Here is a 12,736-nt window from a genome sequence, read left to right on the forward strand (position 1 = left end):
GAAGTCAGAAATCATAAAGTTTTACAACCAAACAAAGAAGGGAGTGAACGCCATGGACAAACTGGTTCAAACATACACCTGCAGAATACAGACACGTCGATGGCCAATGTCCCTCTTCTATAATGTAATCAATGTAGGCGTTCTAAATGCATACACATGCTACTTGTCACAGCATTCTGATAACCATTCAGGCTTCAGTCACAGACGCCGTACGTTCCTTATCGAGTGTGCGAATGAGTTGATTCTTCCTCACATGCGGGGAAGTGCCAAAGCTTGAACCTGAAGAAACCAGTAACCGAGGCAATGAAACTTTGCGGCGTAGTAAAGTAAGGCAGGCACAGAGACTGTAGGATAGATCTTCAAAGAGAAGAGTAAGATGCCAGGTCTGCACAAGACAAGAGGGCAGGAAGACGACGGAACGTTGCAGAAGATGTGGGAAACCTGTGTGCAAGGTCCACAGCAGTGTGATAGTGATGTGCTCAGAATAAGAGTGAGGTGTATTTGATTGCCATGAGAGGCCGGAAATTTATTTATTTATTTTCTATTATTTTTTTATTTTATTTTTCTTTTAATTTATTTGTTCTAGATAAAATAATATTTAGGGCTGTATTGTGTTATCTTTAAAATACTGTTTCTCATGTCAACTGAAGTTCTGATAATTGCGAGCGAAGTGTAACTACCATTAATATGTAGAACAGTGAATTGTCAATACATTGTTATTTTCTTGGGGGGGCTTAAATAATAATAATAAAATGATAATTGTTTCCTATGTTATATTCAGAGAAATTATTGATCCATAAACCATATTAGCTAAACTATTTACTCTGTCGTACTTATTTCAATGCATAATTGCATTGGGGTCAAAATGACCACACATATGTAAAGTTGTAAAAAAAAGTGACATGCATCCGAGGGTTAAAGAAAACGCGTAGTTACAAAACACACAAATAATCACAAACTATCAAACGTCAAGTATCAAAATGTGTTTTAAACAAATCTGAAAAGAAACATGTTTCAAACGCTTTGTTTAAACATTTGAATTAACAAAGAAATATGTTTTAAATGGAAAAACCATATTGTTCAAAACACTTCGTTTTGATCATGCTAACTCTGTTTCCATACAATCCTCCCAGTGAAGTCATTTCCATGTTCGGCTTCGTTGTGAAATGACAAGAACATTTGGAAATTTAGCAGCAAGCGCCCATACAGATCCTCCTGCCTGCAAATTTCAGAAGGTGAGAGATTATCAAGCTGAGCAAGAGCACACATTTCCACCTACAGTTTTCGTTGTATTTGCTAATCGGGCTCAGTTTGTACCAAGCCTTTATAAAAAATAATATTAGACTCGTTTGTTGTTCCCCTCCACGGAAATCTTTAGTAAAAGGCGAAAGATTTTTGCGTATGAAGGGAAACCAGAGTTGTTTCCAGGCCACCAATTTTTCCTAGCCTATGTTGAAGTTCAATTCACTGCGCATGGGAACGTGTAGGTTTCGTAGGAAATTGCTGTTTTACTTGTTGAAACATAAAACCTCGTTTTGTGTGATTTTCGTTTCTTAAAACGAGAGAATAAAAATATAAATCAGTGCCGATTTCTAATTTGCGTCATGTGCACGGACCAACGTACACAAATGATAAACCGACAGCAAATTCTGCCATCTCTCGGCCACCATTTCAACTAGTGGGAACTTGTACTTTGGCAACAAATTCCATTTCACGAAGAATTTTCAGTTTACCTGTTCTCATATGCAACACGATTACACTTTCGGGTTTCTCCCACAGGCATGCTTAATAATGTTTCGTAAAGAAACCAAACCGAAGCAAGAAAGAAAATTACCGCAGTTATTTCGGTTGTGACGGGTCACTTTAATGTCATGCGATTCTTGCACGTATATATGTAGTGATGGAATCTCGAAATTTAGTATAGATTGGGAAATAACCATGAATATAAAACAAGACAGTTCCGTGGAAATTACTTAACGTAATAATTCTCGGCATCAAAGCAAGTTACATTTCGACAATTGTAAATTAGAGAGAAAGAAATAAGTAAAAGGAATTTTGTGTTCCAAAATTTCCTATCATACGCTAACGACTTCTTTTTCACAATGTTACTTCCATACAGGGTTGGCAAATTTGTGTTCTCTTGTTTGTTTTAACATGCTTTTAATGTTGATTTGTCGAAAAGGATATATTTTTTTTTAAAAAATAAAACTTTTAAACAAAATGCCAAGATGACATTTTTTTTAGAATAATGAAAAATAATGTATTTGTAGAACATCCAAGGATTGATTGTGTTCATATTACAAGCAAACGCTTGACTAACTTCTTAAAATACACATTTATGTTAGTCTTAAATCTCGCCTGTACGCTGTTGGAGAAGCTCCCACTAATCCACAGTTTCCAGGCCCCACTGAGTCCAAGTGGTAGCTTCTGATTAATTATTATCGTGAATGGATCTAAATCTTAAACATCTGCATAAATCATAGCCATGAATTTTAAACGTGGCCCACGGTATTCATCACCATATGTGTGTTATTTGATGTACATTTTGAACCACTGAGCAGATTCTAATGCACAATAAAGAGAATGATACACATTTAACCCTCGGATGCATGTGTGGGGTCATTTTGACCCTACTGTCTGTTTATTTCCTGGTATTATAATAAAATCTAAATAAATAATTCTGATTTTCTCTGACATCTTACCATACTCCTTCAGCTATAGGAACATGTATAAATAAATTGCTTACAATTTATTTTAAATTATATTTTTTACGTTTTTTTAACAATACCCTTCCTTTCCATGTGTGGGGTCATTTTGACCCCAGCCTGAAAACAGCAGGAAAACATTCATAAAGGGAAATTGATCCTACATATTATGTTCAATTATGCCCATACTAAACGCAATCATCTCAAGGTCAACCACATACCCTGCCATGACTCACTGCAAAGTGCGCATGCGCAGATGTATTTGGCGCGGATCGAGGCCAACTGAGAGAAGTTGGGATGTCCCTGTTCCTTAGCTTTTTATCAACAAATTCTTCAACCCGAAATACAAAGCAACCTTTGAAGTAAATCGTTTCGAAGACATCAGAAGACTGCTCTGATCTGATGACAAACATACTGGCGCTGCATGTCTGGAGACTGATCACATGGCTGCATTTCGATATATCTGGACACTTTTTATCAAAAACTGTAGCAGAATCATGGTGCCCGGCGCCTTTCTTACGATTGATGAACAGTTAGTGCCTTTCCGTGGGAGATGCCAGTTCGTGCAATACATAGGAAGCAAGCTAGCCAAATACGACATTAAGATCTTCTGGTTGTGCGATGCTGACAACTTTTACGCCAAAGACGGTCTAACCTATATTTGGTACGACAGCCAGGAGAGCCAATTCAAAAGATCCTCGTCAGCAACGTCGTGAAGAAACTGTGCTACACACTGCGGAACTCTGGAAGAAATATCACAACTGACCAATTATTCACAAGTCATGACTTGGCTAACGCTCTCCTGTTACAAAATGTAACCATTGTTGGAACAGTAAAGAAAAACAGACGTGAAATCCCACCTGCAGTTACCAATATCAAGACAAGACAGCCTTGCACATCACAATTCGCCTTCCATGAAAATGAGACCCTGGTAAGCTACGTGCCGGAGAAAAACAAGAGTGTTATTCTACTCAGCACCATGCATCATGACACACACATTGATGATGATTGTAAGAAGAAGTCAGAAATCATAAAGTTTTACAACCAAACAAAGAAGGGAGTGGACGCCATGGACAAACTGGTTCAAACATACACCTGCAGAATACAGACACGTCGATGGCAAATGTCCCTCTTCTATAATGTAATCAATGTAGGCGTTCTAAATGCATACACATGCTACTTGTCACAGCATTCTGATAACCATTCAGGCTTCAGTCACAGACGCCGTACGTTCCTTATCGAGTGTGCGAATGAGTTGATTCTTCCTCACATGCGGGGAAGTGCCAAAGCTTGAACCTGAAGAAACCAGTAACCGAGGCAATGAAACTTTGCGGCGTAGTAAAGTAAGGCAGGCACAGAGACTGTAGGATAGATCTTCAAAGAGAAGAGTAAGATGCCAGGTCTGCACAAGACAAGAGGGCAGGAAGACGACGGAACGTTGCAGAAGATGTGGGAAACCTGTGTGCAAGGTCCACAGCAGTGTGATAGTGATGTGCTCAGAATAAGAGTGAGGTGTATTTGATTGCCATGAGAGGCCGGAAATTTATTTATTTATTTTCTATTATTTTTTTATTTTATTTTTCTTTTAATTTATTTGTTCTAGATAAAATAATATTTAGGGCTGTATTGTGTTATCTTTAAAATACTGTTTCTCATGTCAACTGAAGTTCTGATAATTGCGAGCGAAGTGTAACTACCATTAATATGTAGAACAGTGAATTGTCAATACATTGTTATTTTCTTGGGGGGGCTTAAATAATAATAATAAAATGATAATTGTTTCCTATGTTATATTCAGAGAAATTATTGATCCATAAACCATATTAGCTAAACTATTTACTCTGTCGTACTTATTTCAATGCATAATTGCATTGGGGTCAAAATGACCACACATATGTAAAGTTGTAAAAAAAAGTGACATGCATCCGAGGGTTAAAGAAAACGCGTAGTTACAAAACACACAAATAATCACAAACTATCAAACGTCAAGTATCAAAATGTGTTTTAAACAAATCTGAAAAGAAACATGTTTCAAACGCTTTGTTTAAACATTTGAATTAACAAAGAAATATGTTTTAAACGGAGAAACCATATTGTTTGAAACACTTTGATTTGATCATGCTAACTCTGTTTCCATACAATCCTCCCAGTGAAGTCATTTCAATGTTCGGCTTCGTTGTGAAATGACAAGAACATTTGGAAATTTAGCAGCAAGCGCCCATACAGATCCTCCTGCCTGCAAATTTCAGAAGGTGAGAGATTATCAAGCTGAGCAAGAGCACACATTTCCACCTACAGTTTTCGTTGTGTTTGCTAATCGGGCTCAGTTTGTACCAAGCTTTTATAAAAAATAATATTAGACTCGTTTGTTGTTCCCCTCCACGGAAATCTTTAGTAAAAGGCGAAAGATTTTTGCGTATGAAGGGAAACCAGAGTTGTTTCCAGGCCACCAATTTTTCCTAGCCTATGTTGAAGTTCAATTCACTGCTCATGGGAACGTGTAGGTTCCGTAGGAAATTGCTGTTTTACTTGTTGAAACATAAAACTTCGTTTTGTGTGATTTTCGTTTCTTAAAACGAGAGAATAAGGATATAAATCCGTGCCGATTTCTAATTTGCGTCATGTGCAGGGACCAACGTACACAAATGATAAACCGACAGCAAATTCTGCCATCTCACGGCCACCATTTCAACTAGTGGGAACTTGTACTTTGGCAACAAATTCCATTTCAAGAAGAATTTTCAGTTTACCTGTTCTCATATGCAAGACTATTACACTTTCGGGTTTCTCCCACAGGCATGCTTAATAATGTTTCGTAAAGAAACCAAACCGAAGCAAGAAAGAAAATTACCGCAGTTATTTCGGTTGTGACGGGTCACTTTCATGTCATGCGATTCTTGCACGTATATATGTAGTGATGGAATCTCGAAATTTACTATAGATTGGGCAATAGCCATGAATATAAAACAAGATAGTTCCGTGGAAATTACTTAACGTAATAATGCTCGGCATCAAAGCAAGTTACATTTCGACAATTGTAAATTAGAGAGAAAGAAATAAGTAAAAGGAATTTTGTGTTCCAAAATTTCCTATCATACGCTAACGACTTCTTTTTCACAATGTTACTTCCATACAGGGTTGGCAAATTTGTGTTCTTTGGTTTGTTTTAACATGTTTTAATGTTGATTTGTCGAAAATGATATATATTTTTTAAAAAAATAAAACTTTTAAACAAAATGCCAAGATGACATTTTTTTAAGAATAATGAAAAATAAAATATTTGTAGAACATCCAAGGATTGATTGTGTTCATATTTCAAGCAAACGCTTGACTAACTTCTAAAAATACACATTTATGTTAGTCTTAAATCTCGCCTGTACGCTGTTCGAGAAGCTCCAACTAATCCACAGTTTCCAGGCCCCACTGAGTCCAAGTGGTAGCTTCTGATTAATTATCATCGTGAATGGATCTAAATCTTAAACATCTGCATAAATCATAGCCATGAATTTTAAACGTGGCCCACGGTATTCATCACCATATGTGTGTTATTTGATGTACATTTTGAACCACTGAGCAGATTCTAATGCACAATAAAAAGAATGATACACATTTAACCCTCGGATGCATGTGTGGGGTCATTTTGAGGCAATGAAACTTTGCGGCGTAGTAAAGTAAGGCAGGCACAGAGACTGTAGGATAGATCTTCAAAGAGAAGAGTAAGATGCCAGGTCTGCACAAGACAAGAGGGCAGGAAGACGACGGAACGTTGCAGAAGATGTGGGAAACCTGTGTGCAAGGTCCACAGCAGTGTGATAGTGATGTGCTCAGAATAAGAGTGAGGTGTATTTGATTGCCATGAGAGGCCGGAAATTTATTTATTTATTTTCTATTATTTTTTTATTTTATTTTTCTTTTAATTTATTTGTTCTAGATAAAATAATATTTAGGGCTGTATTGTGTTATCTTTAAAATACTGTTTCTCATGTCAACTGAAGTTCTGATAATTGCGAGCGAAGTGTAACTACCATTAATATGTAGAACAGTGAATTGTCAATACATTGTTATTTTCTTGGGGGGGCTTAAATAATAATAATAAAATGATAATTGTTTCCTATGTTATATTCAGAGAAATTATTGATCCATAAACCATATTAGCTAAACTATTTACTCTGTCGTACTTATTTCAATGCATAATTGCATTGGGGTCAAAATGACCACACATATGTAAAGTTGTAAAAAAAAGTGACATGCATCCGAGGGTTAAAGAAAACGCGTAGTTACAAAACACACAAATAATCACAAACTATCAAACGTCAAGTATCAAAATGTGTTTTAAACAAATCTGAAAAGAAACATGTTTCAAACGCTTTGTTTAAACATTTGAATTAACAAAGAAATATGTTTTAAACGGAAAAACCATATTGTTCAAAACACTTCGTTTTGATCATGCTAACTCTGTTTCCATACAATCCTCCCAGTGAAGTCATTTCCATGTTCGGCTTCGTTGTGAAATGACAAGAACATTTGGAAATTTAGCAGCAAGCGCCCATACAGATCCTCCTGCCTGCAAATTTCAGAAGGTGAGAGATTATCAAGCTGAGCAAGAGCACACATTTCCACCTACAGTTTTCGTTGTATTTGCTAATCGGGCTCAGTTTGTACCAAGCCTTTATAAAAAATAATATTAGACTCGTTTGTTGTTCCCCTCCACGGAAATCTTTAGTAAAAGGCGAAAGATTTTTGCGTATGAAGGGAAACCAGAGTTGTTTCCAGGCCACCAATTTTTCCTAGCCTATGTTGAAGTTCAATTCACTGCGCATGGGAACGTGTAGGTTTCGTAGGAAATTGCTGTTTTACTTGTTGAAACATAAAACCTCGTTTTGTGTGATTTTCGTTTCTTAAAACGAGAGAATAAAAATATAAATCCGTGCCGATTTCTAATTTGCGTCATGTGCACGGACCAACGTACACAAATGATAAACCGACAGCAAATTCTGCCATCTCTCGGCCACCATTTCAACTAGTGGGAACTTGTACTTTGGCAACAAATTCCATTTCACGAAGAATTTTCAGTTTACCTGTTCTCATATGCAACACGATTACACTTTCGGGTTTCTCCCACAGGCATGCTTAATAATGTTTCGTAAAGAAACCAAACCGAAGCAAGAAAGAAAATTACCGCAGTTATTTCGGTTGTGACGGGTCACTTTAATGTCATGCGATTCTTGCACGTATATATGTAGTGATGGAATCTCGAAATTTAGTATAGATTGGGAAATAACCATGAATATAAAACAAGATAGTTCCGTGGAAATTACTTAACGTAATAATTCTCGGCATCAAAGCAAGTTACATTTCGACAATTGTAAATTAGAGAGAAAGAAATAAGTAAAAGGAATTTTGTGTTCCAAAATTTCCTATCATACGCTAACGACTTCTTTTTCACAATGTTACTTCCATACAGGGTTGGCAAATTTGTGTTCTCTTGTTTGTTTTAACATGCTTTTAATGTTGATTTGTCGAAAAGGATATATTTTTTTTAAAAAAATAAAACTTTTAAACAAAATGCCAAGATGACATTTTTTTAGAATAATGAAAAATAATGTATTTGTAGAACATCCAAGGATTGATTGTGTTCATATTACAAGCAAACGCTTGACTAACTTCTTAAAATACACATTTATGTTAGTCTTAAATCTCGCCTGTACGCTGTTGGAGAAGCTCCCACTAATCCACAGTTTCCAGGCCCCACTGAGTCCAAGTGGTAGCTTCTGATTAATTATTATCGTGAATGGATCTAAATCTTAAACATCTGCATAAATCATAGCCATGAATTTTAAACGTGGCCCACGGTATTCATCACCATATGTGTGTTATTTGATGTACATTTTGAACCACTGAGCAGATTCTAATGCACAATAAAGAGAATGATACACATTTAACCCTCGGATGCATGTGTGGGGTCATTTTGACCCTACTGTCTGTTTATTTCCTGGTATTATAATAAAATCTAAATAAATAATTCTGATTTTCTCTGACATCTTACCATACTCCTTCAGCTATAGGAACATGTATAAATAAATTGCTTACAATTTATTTTAAATTATATTTTTTACGTTTTTTTAACAATACCCTTCCTTTCCATGTGTGGGGTCATTTTGACCCCAGCCTGAAAACAGCAGGAAAACATTCATAAAGGGAAATTGATCCTACATATTATGTTCAATTATGCCCATACTAAACGCAATCATCTCAAGGTCAACCACATACCCTGCCATGACTCACTGCAAAGTGCGCATGCGCAGATGTATTTGGCGCGGATCGAGGCCAACTGAGAGAAGTTGGGATGTCCCTGTTCCTTAGCTTTTTATCAACAAATTCTTCAACCCGAAATACAAAGCAACCTTTGAAGTAAATCGTTTCGAAGACATCAGAAGACTGCTCTGATCTGATGACAAACATACTGGCGCTGCATGTCTGGAGACTGATCACATGGCTGCATTTCGATATATCTGGACACTTTTTATCAAAAACTGTAGCAGAATCATGGTGCCCGGCGCCTTTCTTACGATTGATGAACAGTTAGTGCCTTTCCGTGGGAGATGCCAGTTCGTGCAATACATAGGAAGCAAGCTAGCCAAATACGACATTAAGATCTTCTGGTTGTGCGATGCTGACAACTTTTACGCCAAAGACGGTCTAACCTATATTTGGTACGACAGCCAGGAGAGCCAATTCAAAAGATCCTCGTCAGCAACGTCGTGAAGAAACTGTGCTACACACTGCGGAACTCTGGAAGAAATATCACAACTGACCAATTATTCACAAGTCATGACTTGGCTAACGCTCTCCTGTTACAAAATGTAACCATTGTTGGAACAGTAAAGAAAAACAGACGTGAAATCCCACCTGCAGTTACCAATATCAAGACAAGACAGCCTTGCACATCACAATTCGCCTTCCATGAAAATGAGACCCTGGTAAGCTACGTGCCGGAGAAAAACAAGAGTGTTATTCTACTCAGCACCATGCATCATGACACACACATTGATGATGATTGTAAGAAGAAGTCAGAAATCATAAAGTTTTACAACCAAACAAAGAAGGGAGTGGACGCCATGGACAAACTGGTTCAAACATACACCTGCAGAATACAGACACGTCGATGGCAAATGTCCCTCTTCTATAATGTAATCAATGTAGGCGTTCTAAATGCATACACATGCTACTTGTCACAGCATTCTGATAACCATTCAGGCTTCAGTCACAGACGCCGTACGTTCCTTATCGAGTGTGCGAATGAGTTGATTCTTCCTCACATGCGGGGAAGTGCCAAAGCTTGAACCTGAAGAAACCAGTAACCGAGGCAATGAAACTTTGCGGCGTAGTAAAGTAAGGCAGGCACAGAGACTGTAGGATAGATCTTCAAAGAGAAGAGTAAGATGCCAGGTCTGCACAAGACAAGAGGGCAGGAAGACGACGGAACGTTGCAGAAGATGTGGGAAACCTGTGTGCAAGGTCCACAGCAGTGTGATAGTGATGTGCTCAGAATAAGAGTGAGGTGTATTTGATTGCCATGAGAGGCCGGAAATTTATTTATTTATTTTCTATTATTTTTTTATTTTATTTTTCTTTTAATTTATTTGTTCTAGATAAAATAATATTTAGGGCTGTATTGTGTTATCTTTAAAATACTGTTTCTCATGTCAACTGAAGTTCTGATAATTGCGAGCGAAGTGTAACTACCATTAATATGTAGAACAGTGAATTGTCAATACATTGTTATTTTCTTGGGGGGGCTTAAATAATAATAATAAAATGATAATTGTTTCCTATGTTATATTCAGAGAAATTATTGATCCATAAACCATATTAGCTAAACTATTTACTCTGTCGTACTTATTTCAATGCATAATTGCATTGGGGTCAAAATGACCACACATATGTAAAGTTGTAAAAAAAAGTGACATGCATCCGAGGGTTAAAGAAAACGCGTAGTTACAAAACACACAAATAATCACAAACTATCAAACGTCAAGTATCAAAATGTGTTTTAAACAAATCTGAAAAGAAACATGTTTCAAACGCTTTGTTTAAACATTTGAATTAACAAAGAAATATGTTTTAAACGGAGAAACCATATTGTTTGAAACACTTTGATTTGATCATGCTAACTCTGTTTCCATACAATCCTCCCAGTGAAGTCATTTCAATGTTCGGCTTCGTTGTGAAATGACAAGAACATTTGGAAATTTAGCAGCAAGCGCCCATACAGATCCTCCTGCCTGCAAATTTCAGAAGGTGAGAGATTATCAAGCTGAGCAAGAGCACACATTTCCACCTACAGTTTTCGTTGTGTTTGCTAATCGGGCTCAGTTTGTACCAAGCTTTTATAAAAAATAATATTAGACTCGTTTGTTGTTCCCCTCCACGGAAATCTTTAGTAAAAGGCGAAAGATTTTTGCGTATGAAGGGAAACCAGAGTTGTTTCCAGGCCACCAATTTTTCCTAGCCTATGTTGAAGTTCAATTCACTGCTCATGGGAACGTGTAGGTTCCGTAGGAAATTGCTGTTTTACTTGTTGAAACATAAAACTTCGTTTTGTGTGATTTTCGTTTCTTAAAACGAGAGAATAAGGATATAAATCCGTGCCGATTTCTAATTTGCGTCATGTGCAGGGACCAACGTACACAAATGATAAACCGACAGCAAATTCTGCCATCTCACGGCCACCATTTCAACTAGTGGGAACTTGTACTTTGGCAACAAATTCCATTTCAAGAAGAATTTTCAGTTTACCTGTTCTCATATGCAAGACTATTACACTTTCGGGTTTCTCCCACAGGCATGCTTAATAATGTTTCGTAAAGAAACCAAACCGAAGCAAGAAAGAAAATTACCGCAGTTATTTCGGTTGTGACGGGTCACTTTCATGTCATGCGATTCTTGCACGTATATATGTAGTGATGGAATCTCGAAATTTACTATAGATTGGGCAATAGCCATGAATATAAAACAAGATAGTTCCGTGGAAATTACTTAACGTAATAATGCTCGGCATCAAAGCAAGTTACATTTCGACAATTGTAAATTAGAGAGAAAGAAATAAGTAAAAGGAATTTTGTGTTCCAAAATTTCCTATCATACGCTAACGACTTCTTTTTCACAATGTTACTTCCATACAGGGTTGGCAAATTTGTGTTCTTTTGTTTGTTTTAACATGTTTTAATGTTGATTTGTCGAAAATGATATATATTTTTTAAAAAAATAAAACTTTTAAACAAAATGCCAAGATGACATTTTTTTAAGAATAATGAAAAATAAAATATTTGTAGAACATCCAAGGATTGATTGTGTTCATATTTCAAGCAAACGCTTGACTAACTTCTAAAAATACACATTTATGTTAGTCTTAAATCTCGCCTGTACGCTGTTCGAGAAGCTCCAACTAATCCACAGTTTCCAGGCCCCACTGAGTCCAAGTGGTAGCTTCTGATTAAATATCATCGTGAATGGATCTAAATCTTAAACATCTGCATAAATCATAGCCATGAATTTTAAACGTGGCCCACGGTATTCATCACCATATGTGTATTATTTGATGTACATTTTGAACCACTGAGCAGATTCTAATGCACAATAAAAAGAATGATACACATTTAACCCTCGGATGCATGTGTGGGGTCATTTTGAGGCAATGAAACTTTGCGGCGTAGTAAAGTAAGGCAGGCACAGAGACTGTAGGATAGATCTTCAAAGAGAAGAGTAAGATGCCAGGTCTGCACAAGACAAGAGGGCAGGAAGACGACGGAACGTTGCAGAAGATGTGGGAAACCTGTGTGCAAGGTCCACAGCAGTGTGATAGTGATGTGCTCAGAATAAGAGTGAGGTGTATTTGATTGCCATGAGAGGCCGGAAATTTATTTATTTATTTTCTATTATTTTTTTATTTTATTTTTCTTTTAATTTATTTGTTCTAGATAAAATAATATTTAGGGCTGTATTGTGTTATCTTTAAAATACTGTTTCTC

General features: G+C 36.8%; 4 non-coding genes across 4 annotated transcripts; all 4 read right to left on the bottom strand.

Moving 5' to 3' along the window:
- Positions 1-1,303: 1,303 nt before the first annotated feature.
- LOC145997584 (U5 spliceosomal RNA) lies at positions 1,304-1,421 on the bottom strand. The gene has a single exon (XR_014442985.1). It is a non-coding gene; the product is annotated as a U5 spliceosomal RNA (small nuclear RNA).
- A 3,604-nt stretch (positions 1,422-5,025) lies between these two features.
- On the bottom strand, positions 5,026-5,143 carry LOC145997610 (U5 spliceosomal RNA). Its single transcript, XR_014443011.1, has one exon. It is a non-coding gene; the product is annotated as a U5 spliceosomal RNA (small nuclear RNA).
- A 2,210-nt stretch (positions 5,144-7,353) lies between these two features.
- LOC145997585 (U5 spliceosomal RNA) lies at positions 7,354-7,471 on the bottom strand. Its single transcript, XR_014442986.1, has one exon. It is a non-coding gene; the product is annotated as a U5 spliceosomal RNA (small nuclear RNA).
- A 3,603-nt stretch (positions 7,472-11,074) lies between these two features.
- Positions 11,075-11,192, bottom strand: LOC145997624 (U5 spliceosomal RNA). Its single transcript, XR_014443023.1, has one exon. It is a non-coding gene; the product is annotated as a U5 spliceosomal RNA (small nuclear RNA).
- Positions 11,193-12,736: the final 1,544 nt, after the last annotated feature.

Source organism: Lepisma saccharinum, chromosome 13 (assembly GCF_977018435.1).
Source record: "Lepisma saccharinum chromosome 13, izLepSacc3.1, whole genome shotgun sequence".
Taxonomy (NCBI): Eukaryota; Metazoa; Arthropoda; class Insecta; order Zygentoma; family Lepismatidae; genus Lepisma; species Lepisma saccharinum.